Genomic DNA, 23,153 nt, shown 5'->3' with positions numbered 1-23,153 from the left:
TGTGGCTTACAGCATAACTAGAAATGTTCATAAGTGAGTGGGAGAACATGTGGAAGATCTCAGAATACCCTAAAGTCTCAAGTAATTAATTCTGTAGAACATTCACATTATCAACTCTCTAGTTATGTTCACTGCCAAAATTGTGAATCATACACTCTTCAGTAATTATGGATATATTTATAAATATATTTATCAGCAAAATGTTATCCATTGATAATTCTGTTGGTTATAAAAATGATTACAACAGTGAGAGTGGTGTTTTATAATTTACAATATATGCATCAGTACCTTACCTGTATAGTGCCATACTACCCATGCCATACCCCCATTGTTTTAGACACTTTGGAACGTTGGTATATACAAACAGTTCATTTACTTTTTAAGTAAACATTTTAGATGGTTATGTATTTCAAGTCCTTTAGTCTGTAATTTCATGTGGTCCTTAACTTTTCATTTTGCCCAGTTTTCCTAATTTCATAATTTGTCATGAGTATTCTATATTCATAGGCTTTCATGGTGAGAGACAGTTTCGATTTAATTCTTCTTGCTTCTTGGTTGTGTACAAATATAACCACTTCTACTAAAATGTGGGAGGATGGATGAGTGGGCGGGTGGCTTGGGGAGGAGATTAAGATCTCCATGATACTGCCCACTGTTCCAACTTCCTTGGATCTGCACCTGCAATAGCAGCAAAAATATTGGCTCATCTGTTTAGAGTATGACAGTGAATAGGGAATAGTGTGAATAGTGTTTTATTCGTCTCATAACATACAATTTCTAATCATATGATTAGTGTACAGGAGACAAGTCAAAAAATGGATAACACAACTTAGGCCTAATTGGTACAAAGAATTTTAACATTAATATAAACATTTATTTTTCTTTCCTCCCTTTTGTGAAGGACACCTACATTTACACACAAGACTATATGTAAATTTATCCTGCTCAACTGTTCAGTTCATCCTTCATGAACTCCTCAACAGTGTAGTAGCATCGTTTGACAAGTATATCATATAACTTTGTTTTCAGTGTCTCTAGGTTCATACTCAGAACATTCTTTCCTTTTAGCTTGTTATGAATTTTCATTGCCATATACTGAGGAGACTGTGCACATAGGTTTAAGCGATGAGTGGGAAGCATAAAATTGTCTTTGTTTATCGTGTTATATGCGTGATTGAAACAGTTTTTTCTTGAATAACTCCAAATTGCTATGTAGAAAGATGATAATATCATAGATGTATAAGAAGGGAACTGTTAATAACTGTTGTTTTTCAAATAGTGGGCGACATGATGTCCTTGGATGGGCAGTACACATGTTCCTTATTATTCTTTTTTGTAGCTTTAGTATGCGCAATATATTGCTTGAATTTCCCCAAAAAATAATACCATACCTTACAACTGATTGAATGTAGCTGTGGTATGCAATTTTCCTTGTATTCATATCTGTTGCACCAGCTAATATGTGCATAGCAAATGCAAAGCTACATAATTTGTTTAACAGGTAGTCAACATGTTTATTCCAATTTAAATTTTTATCTAGGTTTAACCCTAAAAACTTTACAGAACCTACTTCTTCTATATCCTGATTTTTACGAGTTATTTTAATTTCTTAGGGCTTTCACTGTTTTCTTCTGAACTGGACCATGTGGGTTTTGGGAATGTTCAACCTTAATCCATTCAGTTGGAACCATGTTTCTAGTTTGTTCATTGTGTTTATTATGTAGAGAGGGATGTTTTCTAGCGCCTGGTTTTCAATTAATACAGATGTGTCATCTGCAAATAAAATCGATGGAGCATTTATATTGTTCGGTAAATCATTAACATAGAACAAGAACAAAATAGGTCCTAGAATCGAGCCTTGAGGGACATCTTGGGCTACTGTTTTCTATTTTGAATAGTAATTTGCTGCATTTGATGAGACAATCACTCTTTGTTTCCTATTTGATAAGTATGAAGTAAGCCAATTCAGAAGATTACCCTTGATCCCATACTTGTCACGCTTATAGATAAGCAGCACATGATTTACAGAGTCAAAGGCTTTTGTGAGATCACAAAAGATTCCTGCAACTTTATTATGGTTGTCTAATGATGTGCTGATCTTGTCGATAATCTTATTAATTGCATCAGTAGTACTTTTGCCACACTGGAAACCAAATTGGTTTTCCGTAATAATATCATATTTCTCAATAAAATTTCGAATCTGCATAGCAGCAGCATTTTCAAAGATTTTTGAAAGGACTGGAAGGAGGGAGACGGGACAATAATACCCCATATCCTCTTTTGACCCTTTTTTGAGCAACAGTTTCACTTCCGCATACTTCAGCACCTCTGGCAAGCTTCCTTGTTCAAAGGATTGGTTTATTATTTTAGATAGTGGGTATCATATTATTTTACACAAAAATTTAAGGACTTTTGCTGGTATTCCATCCCAACCTGCAGAATTTTTGTTTTTTAGTTTTAATATAATTTTTTCTACATCTATTGTTGAAACTGCTTTGAATTTTGTGTTGCATTCAGAATTATGATTTATTCCAAAGGGACATACATTGTTCTCATAATCTACAACTTTAACCTCTGGTTTCACTACATTAATGAAGAACACATTGAAGCATTCTGAAATTTGAGCCGGATTTACAATGATCTCATCTTCAAGCTTAATGGTACTAATTCCATGTCTAGAGGCTTTGATACCTAATTTGTGTTTTACAACTGACCACACTGCCTTTGATTTATTCTCATGTTTTAAGATTAATTTATTATTTTTCATTTGCTTTGCTGCTTTGACAACTTTCTTAAATGTACTTTTGTATTGTTTAACATATTCAAAAAATTCAATTTTTTTATTATGTCTTAGTTCCTTATGTAGCTGCCTTTTCTTAGCACTGGAGATTTTTATACCTTGAGTGATCCATTTTAATTTTGTCATTTTATTAAAATAAGTTTTTTGTCGAAACATTTCATTGAAAACACTTAGAAAATCCCTTAGAAATGCTTCAAAATTTGTTGTGCATGAAATATTTTTATCAATGTGCCATTCTGTCTCCTTGAGCTTATCATGGAATAGAGTCAAAGTTTCTTGGTTGAAGATCCTTTTTACATATGCTTTTTTATCAGTTTCCAAATCTTGCTTCTAACAATCAGAAAATAAAGTACATGAAAACTAAGAGTCTTGAAGATAGCAAGATACTTTAGAACAGACAGGCAACATTTAATACAGCATTCTTCTGACTAACTTGTGTGAGAGGCAGGATAAGGTGCTCTTTTGCTGGCCGACTTACCTGGTGTCAATAACAAATGTGACACACATCATGAGTGCACAGGTGGAATCAAAAAGACATGGAGGTTTACTAAGGTGAAACAGAATAGAAAAAAGACCCTCTACATAAAATAGTCACATCCAAGATACATGTGGAAACAACTGACAGAAAGAGCATTTCCCTCTTTTACACATCCATATAGATGAAATCTGCAGACTGGTGATCACAATGGTACTGTCTCTCAAATTACTGAACATATGTTTTTTTTTCTGAATTGCAGTTTTTGGTGGAGATTATGCTAAAGCAATGTACCACTCACTAATGTAAACAAATTATTATGACTATTAATAAACAATATTTTTATATATTGATATTAATTAAACAATTTACTATTACAATATAACATTTCATATATATTGTATTGTTAGTATTACACTGAAGAGCCAAAGAAACTGGTACGCCAGCCTAATATTGTATAGGTCCCCTGCAAACATGCAGAACTGCCACAACACGACATGGCATTTACTCGACTAATGTCTGAAGTAGTGTTGGAAGAAACTGACACCATGAATCCTGCACGTGACCATAAATCCATAAGAGTGCAAGGGGGTGGAAATTTGTTTTGAACAGCATGTTGCAAGGCATCCCAAGATTATCAATAATATTCATGTCTGGGGAATGGTTCAAATGTCTCTGAGCACTATGGGACTTAACTTCTGAGATCATCAGTCCCCTAGAACTTAGAACTACTTAAACCTAACTAACCTAAGGACAGCACACACACTCATGCCCAAGGCAGGATTCGAATCTGCTTCTGCAGCGATCGCGCCTCTCCAGACTGAAGTGCCTAGAACCACTCGGCCAGCCCTGCCAGCAATGTATGGGGAGTTTGGTGGCCAGCAGAAGTGTTTAAACTCAGAAGAGTGTTCCTGGAGCCACTCTTTAGCTATTCGGGACGTGTGGGTTGTCACATTTTCCTTTGAATTGCCCAAGTCTGTCAGAAGGCACAATATACGTGAATGGATGAATGTGAGCAGACAAGATGCTTATGTACATGTTACCTGTCAGAGCCATATCTAGACATATCTGAGATCCCACATCATTACAACTGCACACACTCCACACCATTTCAGGGCCTCTAGCAGCTTGAACAGTCCCCTGCTGACATGCAGGGTCCATGGATTTATGATGTTGTCTCCATCCCTGTAGACATCCACCCACTTGATACATTTTGAAATGATACCCGTCTGACAAGGCATCATGTTTATAGTCATCAACAGTCCAATATCGGGATTGGCAGGCTTGGGTGAGGCGCAAGGCTTTGTGTCATGCGGTCATCAAGGGTAGTTGAGTGGGTCTTTGGCTCAGAAAGCCCACACTGATGATGTTTTGTTGAATATTTCGATGGGATAGTACCACATAACAAGCAATTCATGGGCAGTTAGAAGAGTCATATCATATTTTACAAGTGCAGGCTCTTTCACTCACTGATTACAAGCCATGGGGAAGTGTTTTCTCATTGTTTGTTGTAGAAGCTACCATTTGTTTTAGAAACTACCAATTCGTTGTGTGTATCTTCAGTCATGAACCACGTATCTTGCTAAGATGCAGTAACTTGTTGGTCTCAACAATACAGATAGCTGTACAAGAGATGCAACCACAGTGGAGGAGTATCGGTAGAGAGGCCAGGCAAATGTGTGGTTCCTGAAGAAGGGCAGCAGCCTTTTCAGTAGTTGCAGGGGCAACAGACTGGATGGTTGACTGATATGGCCTTGTAATATCAATCAACATGGTCTTAACATGCTAGCTCTGTGAACAGCTGAAAGCAAGGGGAAGCTACAGTCATTATTTTTCCCTGGGGTCATGCAGCTCTCCTGTATGCATCATCTTGGGTAATATATTCCAGAAGTAATAACATTCCCAGTTTCATTCTCTGGGCAGCCACTACACAGGAAGATATCATTATCAGGAAGACAAAACTGCTATTTTACAGGTGGGAGCATAGAATGTTAGATCCCTGAATTGGGTAGGTAGGTTATAGAATTCAGAAAATGGAGTAGACAGATTGAAGTTTGATACAGTGGGAATTAGTGATGTGTGATGGCAGGAAGAGCAGATCCACTGCTCACATCAGTAGAGAGTTATAAATACCTTATAAGACAGGGATAATGCAGGAGTAAGTCTAATAACGAATAAGAAAATATAAAACATGGTAAATTAGTATGAACAGCATAGTGATCACATTATCACAGCCAAGACTGGCTGGAAGCCAACTACCACCTTCATAGATGAAGTTTTTACATGAACTAGGTACACAGATAATGAAGGGGCTGAAAGAATATGTAATGAAACAATACAAATTACTAACATTGTTAAGTGAGGAAAAAATTTAATTACAATGAGGGATCAGAATTTGATGGGAACAAAAGAAAGAGAAGGAAAAAAGTATTAGAACATTCTCTAGGAGTGAGGAACAAAAGGAGAAGGAGCCTGGTAGAATATGGCACAGAGCATAAATTATTCACTGCCAACACTTGATTTAAGAAACAAGTAAGATGACTGTATACTTTGAACAAACATAGAGACACTAGATGAATTCAGACTGTTTATATAATGGTTAAAGGTATCAGAACCTGATTTAAAACTGTAAGAAACTACAAGGGCCAGATGTGGACTATAGGAATAATTTATTGGTTATGTAAAGAAGATAAAAATTGAAGAAATTACAGAGATGGTAAGTTAAGGAGACAGGATCTGGATAAATTATAGGGACAAGAGGTTTCTGAGAGTTTCAGGGGAACGACTAGACAATATTTGACAGAAACAGGGAAGGGAATATAACAGAAGACAAATGGATAGCTTTGAGAGAGGTAATAGTGAGATAGCAGATGATAAAGTAGGTGAAAAGAGAAGGCCTATTAGAAATCAATGGATAACTAAGGAGATACTGAATTTAACTGGTGGAAGGGGAAAATATAAAAATGCAGGAAATGAAGCAGGCAAAATGCAGTACAGACATCTAAAAAATGAGGTTGAAAGAAAATACAAAATCGCTTCGGTGGAATGGCTAGAGGACAAACGCTAGGCTGCTAGGCTGGAGAAAGGCAACCTATGTTTACAGCTTTTGTAGATTTTGAGAAATATTTTGACAATGTTGATGGACTAAACTCTGAATATTTGGAGGTAGCAATGATGAAATGCAGGTGTGAAATGTAATTTACAGCTTGTACACAAATCATATTGTAGTTATAACAGTGGAAGAATATGAAAGAGAAGCAGTGAAAAGGGAATGAGGCAGGGTTTTAGTTCTCCCAATCAAAAGTAAAACAAAGATAATTGAATGTAGGTGAATTAAAGTGATTCCTAAGAAATTAGATTAGGAATGAAGACAATAAAAGCAGTAGATAAGTTTTGTTATTTTGGCATCATAATAAAGGATGTTGCCCTCTAAGAACCATGGTCCCTGCTGTTGGCTTGTGTGCCTCAGCAGTACAGATAGCTATACCACAGGTGCAACCACAGTGGTGGGGTATGTGTAGAGACGCCAGAAAAACATGAGTATTCTGAAGAAGGGCAGTGGCCTTTTCAGTAGTTGCAGGAGCAACAGTCTGGATGGTTGACTGATATGGCCATGTAACACATCCAGAATGCCCTTGCTGTGCTGGTACTGAGAACAGGTGAATGCAAGGGGAAGCTACAGCTGTAATTTTTCCCAAGGGCACACAGCTCTACTTTATGGTTACATGATAATGATACTCTTCAGCTAAATATTCCAGAGATAAAATAGTCCACCACACCGATCTCTGGGACGGGATATCTCTGGAGGATGTCATCCTCAGGAGAAACAAAACTGGTGTTCTATGGATTGGAGTGTGGGAAGTTAGAGGCCTTAATTTAGCAGGTACATTAGAAAATTTAAAAATAGAAATGGATAAGCTAAAGTTTATTGTCTTAGGAATTAGTTAAGTTCAGTAGCAGGTGGAACAGCATTTCTGATCAGGTGAATATAGGGTTATAAATGCAAAATCAAATAGGGATAATGCAGCAGTGTGTTTAATAACGAACAAGAAAATTGGTATGTGGGTAAGCTACTACGAACACCATCATGAAATCGTTATTATAGCCAAGACAGACAGTAAACCCACACCCACCACAGTAGTACAAATTTGTCTGACAACTGCACTGAAGAGCCAAAGAAACTGGTACACCTGCCTAACACTGTGTAGGGCCCCGCAAGTGCGCAGAAGTGCTGCAACATAATGTGGCATGGACTCGACTAGTATCTGAAGTAGTGCTGGAGGGAATTGACACCATGAATCCTGCAGGACAATCCATAAAACTGTAAGAGTACATCAGGGTGGAGGTCTTTTCTGAACAGCACATTTAAAGGCATCCCAGATATGTTCAATAATGTTCATGTCTGGGATGTTTTGTAGCCAGCGGAAATGTTTAATCTCAGAAGATTGTTCCTGGAGCCACTCTTTAGCAATTCTGGATGTGTGAGGTGTCACATTTTCCTTCGAATTGCCCAAGTCTGTCAGAAGGCACAATGTACATGAATGGATGCATATGATCAGACAAGTCATGCAGGGTCCATGGATTTATGGTGATGTGCCTATTCCTGTACACGTCCACCCCCTTGATACAAATTGAAATGATACTCGTCTGACAAGTTTCCACTCACCAACAGTGCAATATCGGTATTGACAGGCTCAGGTGAGGCATAAAGCTTTGTGTCATGTAGTCATCAAGGGTACATGAGTGGTTCTTTAGCTCGGAAAGCCCATAATGATGATGTTTTGTTGAATATTTCGCATGCTGAGACATGTTGATGGCCCAGCATTGAACTCGGCAGCAATTTGTGGAGGCGTTGCACTTCTGTCACATTGAACAATTCTCTTCAGTTGTCTTTGGTCCCGTTCTGGCAGGATCTTTTTCCAGGTGCAGCGATGTCACAGATCTGATGTTTTTCTGGATTCCTGATATTCAAATTCCCACTTTATCACTACCTCAGAGATGTTGTATCCCATCACTCACGTGCTGACTATAACATCACATTCAAACTCACTAAAATCTTGATAACCTGCCATTGTAGTAGTAGTAACCAATCTAACAGCTACACCCGACAATTATTGTCTTATATAGACATGGCCAACTGCAGCACCACATTTTGCCTCTTTAGGTATCTCTGTATTAAAATACAGTTTCTTTGGCACTTCATTACAAATCTGTAGATGATGAAGAGGATGAAGAAGTGTATGATAAGACAAAAGAAATTATTTAGATAGTCAGGGAGACTAAAATTTAATTGTGATGGACTGGAATTTATGGCAAGAAAATGAACGGAAGGAAAACTTGTAAGTTAATATTGGCTGGGGAAAGGAATGAAAGAGGAAGTTCCCTGGTAGAATTTTGCACAAAGCATAGTTTAATCACAGTTAACATGTAGTTTAAGAATAATGAAAGATGACTATGAGGAAGAAACCTTAGGAGGTCTCAGACTGATTGTATAACGGTAACACAGAGAATCTGGAAACAGGTTTTAAATAGTAAGACATTTCTCAGTGCAGATGTGGACTGTCACCACACTTTTTTGTTTATGAGCTGTAGATTAAAACTAAAGAAATTGTGAAAATGTAGGAAATAAAGGAAATAGACCCTGGATAGTTTGAATGAGCCAGAGGTTGTTGAGAGTTTCAGAGGGAGTATTAGGTGATGACTGACTAGAAATGGGGAAAGGAATAGAGTGGAAGATGAATGGGTAGCTCTGAGACATAAAATAGAGAAGGCAGCACAGGATCAAATAGGTGAAAGGACAAGGCCTAATAGAAATCCATGGTTAACACAGGAGATATTGATTTTAATTAATCAAAGGACAAAATATAATAATGTACCAAACAAAGCAGGTGAAAGTGAATCCAAATGTCTAGAAAATGAGATTGAAGGAAATGCAAAATGGCTCACTAGGAATGGCTAGAGGACATACATAAGGATTCAGAAGCAAATATCACTTGGAGATAGATGGAGACCACCTGCAAGACAATTAAAGAGGCCTTTGGAGAAAAGAGAAGAAGACATATGAGTATCAGGAGCTCAGATGGAAAACCACTCCTATGCAAAGAAGGAAAAGATTAAAGGTGAAGAAATTTATAGAGGCTCTGTACAAGGAGATGAGCTTGAAGGCAACATTACAGAAATAGAAGAGGAGATAGATGAAGATGAGATGAGAGATGTGATACTGTGAGAACAATTTGAAAGAGTACTGAAAGACAGAAACAAGGCTCTAGGAGTTAACAAAATTCTGTCAGGACTAATGACAGCCTTGGAAGAGCCAGCCATGACAAAACCCTTCCATCTGTTGTGCAAGATGTATGATGCATGTGAAATACCCTCAGACTTCAAGAGGAATGTAATAATTCCAATTCCAAAGAAAGAAGGTACTGACAGTTGTGAATAGTACCAAACTCTAACTTCAGTACATCATGATTGCAAAATAATAACAGATATTCATTGTGGAAGAATGAAAAATTGCTAGAAGCTGACCTCTGGGAAGGTCAGTTTATATTCTAGTGAAAAGTAGGGACACATGAAACAATACTGATCCCACAACTTATCTTAGAATATGGGTTAAGGAAAGGCAAAACCACATTTATAGCATTTATAGACATAGAGAAAGCTGTTGATGATGCTGACTGGAATACTCTCTTTGAAATTCTGAAGGTAGCAGGGGTAAAATACAGGGAGCAAAAGTCTATTTACCACTTGTACAGTAACCAGACAGCAGTTGTAGGAGTCAAAGGATATGAAAGGGAAGCAGTAATTGAGAAAGGAGTGAGAGAGTGTTGTATGCTATTGCCAATGTAACTCAGTCTGTACACTGAACTAGCAGTAAAATAAACAAAAGAAAAATTTGGAGAAGGAATTAAAGTTCAGGGCAAATAAACAAAAACTTTGAGATTTGCCAATGACCATGTAATTCTGTCAGAGAGAGAGAGCAAAGGACTTGGAAAAGCAGTTGAATTGGATGGACAGTGTCTTGATAGGAGGATGTAAAATGAACATCAACAAAACCAAAACAATTTTAGTGGAATGTAGTTGAATTAGATCAGGCAATGCTGAGGGAATGAGATTAGGAAATGAGACACTTAAGTAGTAAACGAGTTTCATTATTTAAGCAGCAGAATAACTGATGATGTCTGAAGTATAAAGGATATAAAATGTTGACTGACAACATAAAGAGAAGTATTTCTGAAGAAAGGAAATTTTTAATGTTGAATATAGATTTGGTTGTTAGCATGAATTTTCTGAAGGTAATGTAGCCATGTATGGAAGTGAGACATGGATGATAAGCAGTTTAGATAAGAAGAGAATGGAAGCTTTTGAAGTGTGATGCTACAGAATAATAGTAAAGATTAGATGGACAGATCATGTAACTAATGATGATGTACTGAATAGAACTGGGAGGAAGAGAAATTTGTGTCACAACGTGACTAGGAGAAGGGATTGTTTGATAGGATGTGTTATGAGATAACAAGGGCTCACCAATTTAGTGTTGGGAGGCAAGGATGTGAGGCCCAAATTGTAGAGGGAGACCAAGAGATGAATACAGCAAGCAGTGATGTAGGATTTAAGTTGCAGTAATTATTTGGAGATGAAGAGGCTTGTACAGGATACAGTAGTATGGAGACCTGCATCAAACCAGTCTTTGGACTGAAGACCACAATAATGATAGCTGATGATGGCTATAGTGAAAATTATATAAAATGTAGACTGGTAATGGCAAGAAAATCATTTCTGAAAAATATGTATCCATTGATACCTATGTTATGTCATCTGTCTATACAAATTCAAACTAAAGTCCCCTGTCATGGCTCTGTCTGTATGTTTAGCATAATCTCAGGAGCTGTTGATGGGATATTCATACCACTTTCACTAATAGACATATTGCACATATACAATAGAACTCAAATTATCCAAATAACTCTGGATTGGACCCAATCCGAACAATCAAATATCCGGATAATTAGATAAACCATGAAAACTGCAATTTTTTTTAAATAAACTTGTGTATACTTACTACTGTAACATTAATTTAATGACTACAAAACAATGTTTTCTTGATTTTGTACAGTACTGTACTTACATACGGTGTCAATTCTTGACCATATCAGACAGAATCAGTTCTTTTTTCTATCGTCAATCACTTTTGTGTAGCTAAGTCTCACATCTGCTTGACAGTGATGAACTGTATATGGTCACACTCAGGCTGCCAGTACATCCATGTTAGTGCAGTGTGAATACAAGCATACACCTCACCAGTTAATGGTTCAGTGACAATGACATCCTCCTGGCCATCAGTTTCTCCTCTCGCATTTTGAATGATTTCATCATCACTGGGACAGGGTCTGAAGAATTCTATGCAAGCCACTTGTCTATATCTACTACACTACATGCAGAACAACCAGGAATTTTCCAAAGATTTCTTCTTATGTCCTCAAGGGATATATTGTCCTCTGCCACTTTTCTTTCTTTCTCTTCCTTTTCATGTTTCTTCTTTTAACCTTCATTTCTCTGTACCTCATCTATGGTTGAAATACCTTTCAGTATATTTTAAGCTCTTTGTAATTTGGTTGCCTTCACCTAATTCCAGGCTTCCAACATCATGTAAGAGCAGTCTTTTAAATTCAATTTTTGTTGATGGGGCACAATGCCTTCTTCATTTCCATCTTCTAACAAAAGCCTCCTCAACAGTTGTCTCCTGTAGTATTTCCTTATAGTTTCGATAACCGATTGGGCCATTGGCTGCAGTACACTTGTTATGTCCATCTTCTTTACCAAGAAGGCTGTCTGTGGATTGGAAGTATTATCCAACGTAAATTGAATTGTACCATTTACAAAATAAAATAACAATAATCCAAATCTTTGGTTGTTTCTTGTAAATTATGCACTAGTTTCCCTTTTAGAAGCTACAATAGTTTCAGGTAAATCCTTCCAAATAAGACAAACTGTTAATATTCTCAGCCAAGAGTTTAGGTTTTTTGCATACAACAGGCCATGAAAGAGGGTTTCCCAATGCTCACTCCTGCAAAAACCACTTCAATAGGACCTCTTCATACTCTTTGTTTTATGATGTTTTCATTGCATTTCTCAACAAACTTCTGTCTCCATTCCCAAAGACACACACAAAGTTTAAAACTGAGGACTTTTTATGTTTCAAAATGTTGATACTCCCATGGTAAACATCTTAACTAACTGCTTATCACTCACACCTTTATCAAATAGTTCAAAGACTTTTATCCTGCCCGCTAATGATAAGACAACAAGATGGAACATATAGTGACAGATCACTGTAAATGCTAAGGTCACACAGAATGGCATCAGCTGCATTGAATGTCGAGCACTATGAACACAGCGATGTGAGTATTGTGCATACAACAATGCACATACTGTATTCAATATTCACTGGAAGATTTTGTCCTTAAATACATTTGCTGTGTACTGATTTTAGAATGATAAAGAAATGTACAGTGTACTGTACACTGTAATAACTATCAAACAAAACTAACACTTTTAGTCACCAGTAGAAATTTCTTTTTCCTCAAAACAATCCGGATAATTGGCGATCACGATGGTTGGAGTTCAGATAATTGAGGTTCTAATGCAATTTACAGCCATTTAGTGGAAATTGTCTGAACTATTATGAATGAAAGCCCCCTGTCAGTGCAAAATAAATGCACTTGCCTTCTATTGGCAAGTGGCAGAACTTCTTGGAATGGAAGTGGCTCATGCACCCCAGCAGTGCATGCTTTGCATTGCAAAGTGTGCTCTGTACCGATGTATAGATTCCTGCATAGACATGTTGCATGACAGAGACTGCTTCATACCAATAATGTGTGACAGAAGATGTTTCATACCAATGTTGCTTGGCACAGGGTGCTTCATACCAATGTTGTGTAGAAGAGGGTGCTTTGTACCAATATAGCAGGGCAGAGAGTGCTTCGTACTGATGTTGTGTGCTAGATGGTGTTTTGTGCTAATGTTCTACGACAGAGGGTACTTCATACCAATGTCATGCGGCACAGGGTACATATTACAGATGTTGCATGGCACAGGATGGTTTGTTCCAATGTTGCATGGTAGAGGGTGTTTTGTAGTGATGTTACATCGCAGAGGGTAACTATACCAAAGCTGCATGGTGGAGAGTGCTTCACACAAGTATTTCTTGACAGAGGGAGCTACAAGCCAAAATGACATGGCAGAGAGTGCTTTGCACTCCCTTTTTATGGCATAGAGTCTGCTATACTAATCTTCAGATCCAGTTTGAGGCCCAAGTATCACAAGCCATTACTTGGGGCACCAAAGTGAGAGGGATTCAGAGGTGATACAACTGTTAAACTCCTATACAGGATGTATCACAATTAGTAGCACCTACTTAGGCTGCAGGTCTGAGAGGAACATCAGGATAGCTCACGTGCAAAATTTGTGTACAGTGCATATCACAATTAGTGATGAAAAGTGATTTGGGCAAAGGTATACAAGGATAAATTGGAGAGGGGGTAGCAGTAGATGGCAGGTTGCTTGTGTCACTCAGTCCCTCACCCCTTCAGAGGTTCGAGTCCTTCCTCGGGCATGGGTGCGTGTGTCGTCCTTAGCATAAGTTATTTTAAGCAGTCTGTCAGCTTAGGGACTGATGACCTCACCAGTTTGGTCCCATAAGACCTTACCACAAATGATCAAAACTGATCCTGCTAATTTTGCATGGCAGAGGTAGCTTCATATTAATGTTGCATGGCAGAGTGATGTGCACCACGTTTTTCGTGGTTCATATCAATGTTCCATAGCTGAGAGTTTTTTGTACCAGTATTTTGAGGCAGAGAGTACATCCTACTGGTGTTTCATGGCAGAGGGTTCTTTGCAGCAATTTTACTCTGGGAAATCAGGAAAACATCACACACTTGATTAAAACTGGAGTCAGGTGGCCACCAAGTGGCCATAGCTCATGCTGAACTCTATTGTGGTTGGGCAGAGGATACTAACCTGGCACCTCAATCTGGTGACCTGAGCTGCATCATACTTTGCATCACTTGTCGCTGCCATGACATGTCACTTCAAATGCCAATTAAATATGGAGCTATAGGATAGTACCATAATACAAGTGGTAATAATTCAGTAATATGCCCATATTGAAATAAACCAGTCTTATTCAGAGGATTATGAAAAAAACATCTTGATAATGGTAAATACACAAGGAACTGTAAGAAAACAGAAAAAATAGAAAACATAGCATGGCAAAGTTACGTCGGTAGACTAAAGAACAGTATATACACTTTTAATCATTGATCCACACACCACGTTTCCCACAGAGTTCCCCCCCCCCCCCCTTCCCTCCCTCCTTGCCCCCCCCCCCCCCCCCCAAAATCACCCGTCTCATCGCAGGTGCCTCTGGAGTCGTTGATGTGGAGTCCCAGGTATTCTTCCAGTGTAAAGGGGTATCTGGTGTCACCAAACTTGCAAGCTTGATCTGCTCCAGTGATACTATTAGTGGTTTTTCATTGGACATTATCTCTACTGTATGTTCACAACATGTGAGTATTTCGATAAGTGCAGAATATTGTGGTTGTGATGATGGGTGCACTGCATTGTCCTTAGCATCACATGTGAGAAAGTTTCATGGTCCTTGGGGACACAGAAACTTTTATCTTTACATGGTGGGACTCTGGAGAAGGGTGTAGTTTAGAGATTTATCACTTGACTTTTGGCAGTAAAAATCGTAGTTCTGGTTCAACTGACCGCTTTATTGCTGAAAAAACTCTGATGGTCGGTGTAATGTCTCCCCCTAAACCATTTCCTCTGCTGATGCTCCAATGTAAAATCAGTGGCAGTGCCACTATCCAGCGGTTCTCATGGCTCACAAGTGCGGCTAATAACGTCCTACGCCAGCACTCTACCATCCCAATGCTTGTGGAATGGTAACTAATGGGATGATAGTGTTGGAACCCTCAGGGACTGTTCAAGGAACAGTGTCGGCTAAAATTTCTGCTCTTGATCTGTAGCTATCAATATATATTGATATCCCTCTCATGGAGGAAATGGGCCCACGAAATCTATGTGTACATGGGAGAAACGGCCTATTGCTTCTGGAAATTCTCCCGCTGGCTTGTTTAGATATCTCCCAGAGTTGCACTGCTGACATGCGACATACATTCTCGACCACTGGCGATAATCATGTTTAATTCTGGGCCACACTGATTTTTCTGTCATTAGCTTAATGCTGGTTTCGGTGCTGGGATGTGCGAGGTTATTAACGGTGTAAAATACTGCTTTACATAGTATTTCAAGCATACACAGCCTGGGTGATGTTCAAGGGTCATCACACAAAATAAAATCTTTGGTATTCATCATTTGGATTTACAACTCTTGTATTTTTCGTGTTTGCAGCTAAAGTTGTTGAATGTAAGTTGTGCAAAACACTGTTTTTTCAAAGTTCCCAAACATGTTTCAATACCTCTGTGCCATCAACAGTGGGTTTCTGTTTTATTTAATCTGTAATGTGAGCATTTTTGCTATCGGTAAATGATTACAAAATTACGGAAATATTTAGTTCAACAACCATTTGTTTCTGTTAGTTAATACCTTTACATTATGTTTGTATGGCTTTGCAGGACCACTTGCGTATTATTTCGTACTGGTAGCTTGTCATCTGCAACCAGACGATGTTGATGAAAAATTTTGTTGGGAGTTAACCTATTATTTAATGCTTTAAACTTTTTTTAGTTTGTCGCGATATTTCGCGCATATATTCGTTTTTACTCACGTTTTTTTTGTGGCAAGCCCTTTTTTCTCAGCTTCCTGATGGGATGTTATGAAGAACACGTAAATATAACACATATTTTCAGAAATTTTGTCGTAAGAAGCACTTTACACTTCACCAAAACACACTGTAATCGTGGTTGTTGTGCGTCTCACCCCAGCCAGTGTGCATTTCTCTACTTGTGAGTTTGGCACCAAACTTTAATTTTGTTTACATTTTATCTGTGTATGTGTGTGTGTGTGTGTGTGTGTGTGTGAGTGTGTGTGTGTTCTGTACGCTTCTTAGCTGTTTTGTATTTTACATGGTGTTCCTTTAGTGTGGAAAATGGAGAGCCTTTGCAGAGTTTAGTGTATTCATTTATGACATGTTTTCCTTCTGCTATTGCCTTCTATATGTGGAAGTTTTCCGCACTGGTCAGTTTGCTGTATAGGCTTTGGCTCGGTTTTCGTAGTCTTAAGTCTGTTTCTATTGTAGTTGTGTGGTGATTGTGGGCTATTAGGTGCTCAGCAAATATGCTGTGGGAGCTGTTGCTTTTTAAAGCTCTGAGATGGTCTGAATATCTGGATTTGAAGTTTCTGCATGTCTGTCCAATGTATTCTGACTGGTAAGTGTTGCATGTGAGTTCATATATTCCTGATCCGTTAAATCTATCTGTTGATGTTTCTTGTGTTCTGGTCTTTTCCTGTGTTGTGGTCTCTGTCCTGTATCCTATTTGAAGTTCATGTTTCTTTAATATGCTACCTGTTCTCTGAACAGTTTTGTAATTGTAGGTGAGAATGTGCCATTTCGTTTTGTGTGTGTTTTTGTTCTGTTGCATCTTGCATGTGGTCATTCTTTGTGTTGTTCTGTGTTTGGCGAGGACTAGTGTAGGTGTGGTATGTTTATTTCTGTGCTGTTTACATATTTTTTGGTTTAATTTGTCTACCATATGGGTATCATAACCATTTTCCACTGATATTTCTTTTATGGTGTTTAGCTCTGTTTGCTCATGGGTGTTCTGTTTAATCTATGGAGCATGAATCAGAAGTTTCCCTGCTTACGTATCAATGGGTGGTTCTACATGTTGTGAATGGTGGTGCTTGTGGTTGTCGGTTTAAAAATGGTCCAAATGCCACTGACAAATAAGGGACTTAACGTCTTAGGTCATCAGTCCCCTAGACTTAGAACTACTTAAACCTAACTAACCTAAGGACATCACACACATCTATGCCCGAGGCAGGATTCGGACCTGTGACCTTAGCAGCAGCGCAGTTCTGGTTTGAAGTGCCTAGAACCACTCCACAGCCGGTTGTCGGTTTCCTGAATATTGTGAAGTCATTGTGTTGTTTGTTTTTTGTATGAAGAGATCTAGAAAATGTAGTGTGTAATTTGTTTCTGTTTCTAACGTGAAGTTAATTTTTGGGTTTGAATTGTTTCATTCATTGTGTAGCTGTTCTATGTGTGTAAGTGGTTCATCAACTAGACATATTATGTCTTCGACATAACGGTACCAGCATACAACTTTGTAGTTTTTTGGTTTTATTATGTGTCTGAAGATCATGTTCTCCAGGTTGTTCATAAATATGTTAGCTAGGAGGCCACTAATTGGTGATCCCATTGACAGTCCTTCATGTTGGGAATAAAATTCTTTGTTGGACACAAAACAATTTTGTGATGTTATTGTCTTGAGTATTGTTGTTATTTCATTTTTTTGTGTTTTGGTGAAGTGAAAAGTGATCCTTACGACCAAATTTCTGAAAATATGTGTTATATTTACGTGTGCTTCGTAACACCTCATCAGGATGCTGAGAAATAAGGGCTTAGGCTACCACACAAAGAACGCAAGTAAAAACGAATTTATGCGCAAAATATCTCGACAAACTAAATTACGTTCAAAGCATAAAATGATAGGGTAACTCCCAACAAAATTTCTCATCAACATCGTCTGGTTGCAGATAACAAGCTATCAGTACGAAATAACACGCAAGTGGTCCTGTAAAACCATGCAAATCGAATGTAAAGGTATTAACTAACAGAAACAAATGGTAGTTTGAACTAAATATATCCGTAATTTTGTAATCATTTAGTAAAAATTTTCACATTACAGATTAACTAAAACAGAAGCCCACTGGTGATGGCACAAAGGTTCTGAAACATGTTTGGGAACTTCAAAAAGCACAGTTTTTTCATAACTGGAGGACCTTACATCAAACAAAGTCTTTGGTACTTGTTAAATGTGTTCGACGATTTCTCTTGTTCATAGTGCACAAGGTACTCAGTCTCAGTCTAAGGGTAATGTTAAAGTGCATAGAAGCAGTGCTCAGATTAGATTAAATGTAAAGGAAAAACATTTCATTTTAATTTAATCAACTGTGGGTTCTTGGTGAAACATTGTAAACTGACTAAACAAACACTGTTTTTAGGATTTTTTCTTAATTTATTTTTAATTTTATTGCACAATCTAGGTTTCGGGTTATAAGCCAGTTTTCAAGTAGGCCTACATTTCTGATTCCTAAAGATGATAATGCACAGATAAACATGATGACAAGGCAAAGATAATCATTTCAACTTCTTGAGGTTTCGATCCATAGCTTAATGCACAATTACGTCAATGACCATTTTTAACAAAATACATACATTATTTTACATAATCACCAATTACACTACAATGACCGGACTAAAGTGATGCATCAGGCAAGATATCTCTAACTACAATGGGCTGGGGCCCAAAGTTTTGCTTCTATCCGGGGGTTATTATCTCATCTGAAAGAGGTGAATAACTTAATTGGGTTTGCTCGTTTAATAATAGGTGTGGGGATATACTCATCTGTTTTTTAATTTCTAAAATTTCTAATTGGTTGTGTTTGGGCCCCTTTTCCTCTGTGTGTAGGACTTATACATCTATTGTGTATCTGTGGTTATCGTTCAGGCAATGTTCTGCAACGGCTGAATCAGACTTCCTAAATCTCCAGCTTCTGTGGTGTTCTTTAAGCCTAGTACATATTGACCTCTCCGTCTGTCCAATGTAGCAAGACTGACACTCTCGGCATATGCTTTTATAAACCCCACTTTTGGTGATAGCTGGCTGTTTATCTTTTGCAGTGAACAAGAAACCACCTATTGTCTGAGGGACATAGAAAACAAAACATTCCAGTCATGTGGTGCATGAGGTGTACTTCATAACAAGGTGAGGAAATCTCGTCGGCACCGTTCTTCAAATCGTGATAGAACAGCTTGTCATTGCCTTGATGAAAAGAGTTTCCAGTGTGGTAAGCAAGGTCATGCCAAGATCATCTCTTTACAAAGCAGCCAGGGTTGTCACTGGTGTATCGTGCGACTACAGTATGGCTTTCAGGAAGTAAATGTGTTGGCACAGTCATTGCAGCCGGCGCAAAAATAGGCTCACTTTTCTGCTTCACAAATACCTTCTGCTGCAGTAGAAAAAAGTGTGCCCCTTATTTTCCGACTTCAATATTTTTGAGCGCTCACCGGCCAGTATTGCTTGAATGACTCTAAAAGTGCCCACTTCAGCGCAAATGTTCAGATATGTCACGCTGATGACACCTGAGCTTTCCAGTTAATCCAGGTGGAGTGCTGTCGGTTGTTTGTTACCGACGTTGTCGCACGCATTTTCCAGTCGCTATTTACGATGTCACATCAATCACGCAGTGCAAAGGAACATGTGTTTTTTAGGAGATATAAAACACTAAATAGCTGTACGCAAATTACCATCAAACAGACAACTGCTGGAAATTTTGCTATACCATACGAGAACTAAAATTAACAGCCACTGAAAGTGCTAATCTTGTGGTTCGCGAGTACATTGTATTTTGGGAGAATGCAAGAATACCGACTAGAGCTATTCAGAATTGTTCACAAAAGGTTAGTAACTGGCATTTGGAATGGAGAAAATTAAAAAATAAATCGCAAAAATGTGTCAAGATATGTCTAAGCGCCGTGAAGAGAAGTTTGTAAATAATTTGGACAATTTATTTGCTATCGCACATGCCAATCCTCTACAAAGAAAGAGAAAATCGGAAGAAGAGAAAAATTGAGAGAAACAAAAGTGCAGAGCATCTACTTGTACATCTACTGCTGCATTTCTTTCATCATCTAAAGAATAAGATAGGGAATTTCCAATTTCAGTTGAAAATAACATTGGTGACGGTGAGTTCGTAGAACGTACTTTTGAGAGTAGCTCATTTGAGAATGCTGCAAGGCGGAGGGCCAAAGATTTTATTACTGAAAACTTAGCGTCTGTCTCGGATAGATGCCAGCTTTTTGTAAGACATTTTGTATACAATTCTTCAGGCGACAGTAGAGGCAATTGGTCATAATACTGAAGAGCTCTGTGCTAATAAATCATCTCTTCGCAATATCAGACATAAGAAGAGAGGAAAACGGTCCGAAACAATAAAATCAGCTTCCAAGAATGAAACCCCTGCAATTGCTACTGTTTCGGATGGTTAACTGTTGCCAGTTTTAAACGCCACGGATTTAAAAGAAGGAAAACTACCAATCATTTACATTTGGTGACAGCGAACAAGTCATTGGCTTTCCAGAACTACAGAATAGTTTTGGAAAAGAGCAAACGAATGTCCTTTGGAATACATTAACATATTGGGGCACTGACGACAGTGAACACATTCTCTGCTGCGGCCAACTAATTCAAACACTGGCCTTCTTAACGGGGCATGAGTCTTAAGTGAACACAAATCGGATCGGGAGTTGTATTTCCCATGTCGTCACACATATATAAACTTATTTTAAAAAGTGTGTTTGAATGTAAGGTGCCGTGGTGTAACAAGTAGTCCTGATATACCAGTTTTTCGGCATCTGAGATAAAACTGGAAAAGTATCAATGTCTGTAATTTTCACACTGGTAACAAGATTGTGGATGTGTTTCTTAATTAGACAGAAATTAACGACATTTAAGACTTCTTTGGAAGTGAATGAGATTAACCAACAGTGACAAGTGATACTTTGAGCTCACAAAGATCTGTCTAATGTTTTGGTAGGATGCTTTGGAAAAAGAACCGGAAAATATACCCTCCTGGAGCAATGCATCAAGTAAGATGGATGGCAAGGGAAATATACATCTACATCTACATTTATACTCCGCAAGCCACCCAACGGTGTGTGGCGGAGGGCACTTAACGTGCCACTGTCATTACCTCCCTTTCCTGTTCCAGTCGCGTATAGTTCGCGGGAAGAACGACTGTACGAAAGCCTCCGTGCGCGCTCTAATCTCTCTAATTTTACATTCGTGATCTCCTCGGGAAGTATAAGTAGGGGGAAGCAATATATTCGATACCTCATCCAGAAACGCACCCTCTCGAAACCTGGCGAGCAAGCTACACCGCGATGCAGAGCGCCTCTCTTCCAGAGTCTGCCTCTTGAGTTTGTTAAACATCTCCGTAACGCTATCACAGTTACCAAATAACCCTGTGACGAAACGCGCCGCTCTTCCTTGGATCTTCTCTATCTCCTCCGTCAACCCGATCTGGTACGGATCCCACACTGACGAGCAATACTCAAGTATAGGTCGAACGAGTGTTTTGTAAGCCACCTCCTTTGTTGATGGACTACATTTTCTAAGGACTCTCCCAATGAATCTCAACCTGGTACCCGCCTTACCAACAATCAATTTTATATGATCGTTCCACTTCAAATCGTTCCGCACGCATACTCCCAGATATTTTACAGAAGTAACTGCTACCAGTGTTTGTTCCGCTATCATATAATCATACAATAAAGGATCCTTCTTTCTATGTATTGGCAATACATTACATTTGTCTATGTTAAGGGTCAGTTGCCACTCCCTGCACCAAGTGCCTATCCGCTGCAGATCTTCCTGCATTTCGCTACAATTTTCTAATGCTGCAACTTCTCTGTATACTACAGCATCATCCGCGAAAAGCCGCATGGGACTTCCGACACTATCTACTAGGTCATTTATATATATTGTGAAAAGCAATGGTCCTATAACACTCCCCTGTGGCACGCCAGAGGTTACTTTAACGTCTGTAGACGTCTCTCCATTGATAACAACATGCTGTGTTCTGTTTGCTAAAAACTCTTCAATCCAGCCACACAGCTGGTCTGATATTCCGTAAGCTCTTACATTGTTTATCAGGCGACAGTGCGGAACTGTATCGAACGCCTTCCGGAAGTCAAGGAAAATAGCCTCTACCTGGGAGCCTGTATCTAATATTTTCTGGGTCTCATGAACAAATGAAGCGAGTTGGGTCTCACACGATCGCTGTTTCCGGAATACATGTTGATTCCTACATAGTAGATTCTGGGTTTCCAAAAACGACATGATACTCGAGCAAAAAACATGTTCTAAAATTCTACAACAGATCGACGTCAGAGATATAGGTCTATAGTTTTGCGCATCTGCTCGACGGCCCTTCTTTAAGACTGGGACTACCTGTGCTCTTTTCTTATCATTTGGAACCTTCCGTTCCTCTAGAAACTTGCGGTACACGGCTGTTAGAAGGGAGGCAAGTTCTTTCGCGTTCTCTGTGTAGAATTGAATTGGTATCCCGTCAGGTCCAGTGGAGTTTCCTCTGTTGAGTGATTCCAGTTGCTTTTCTATTCCTTGGACACTTATTTCGATGTCAGCCATTTTTTCGTTTGTGCGAGGATTTAGAGAAGGAACTGCAGTGCGGTCTTCCTCTGTGAAACAGCTTTGGAAAAAGGTGTTCAGTATTTCAGCTTTACGCGTGTCATCCTCTGTTTCAATGCCAACATCATTCCGGAGTGTCTGGATATGCTGTTTCGAGCCACTTACTGATTTAACGTAAGACCAGAACTTCCTAGGATTTTCTGCCAAGTCGGTACATAGAATTTTACTTTCGAATTCACTGAACGCTTCACGCATAGCCCTCCTTACGCTAACTTTGACATCGTTTAGCTTCTGTTTGTCTGAGAGGTTTTGGCTGCGTTTAAACTTAGAGTGAAGCTCTCTTTGCTTTCGCAGTAGTTTCCTAACTTTGTTGTTGTACCACGGTGGGTTTTTCCCGTCCCTCACAGTTTTACTCGGCACGTACCTGTCTAAAACGCATTTTACGATTGCCTTGAACTTTTTCCATAAACAATCA

At 38.7% G+C, this 23,153-nt stretch overlaps 1 protein-coding gene across 1 annotated transcript in view; it reads right to left on the bottom strand.

The window, feature by feature from the left end:
* Positions 1-23,153, bottom strand: part of LOC126469550 (uncharacterized) — a 304,761-nt gene that overhangs the window by 181,146 nt on the left and 100,462 nt on the right. The window lies entirely within an intron of this gene.

The sequence above is a fragment of the Schistocerca serialis genome, chromosome 3 (genome assembly GCF_023864345.2).
Source record: "Schistocerca serialis cubense isolate TAMUIC-IGC-003099 chromosome 3, iqSchSeri2.2, whole genome shotgun sequence".
NCBI lineage: Eukaryota > Metazoa > Arthropoda > Insecta > Orthoptera > Acrididae > Schistocerca > Schistocerca serialis.
Note: the sequence above shows the minus strand (reverse complement) of the source record. Positions and strands in the feature narration are given on the sequence as shown.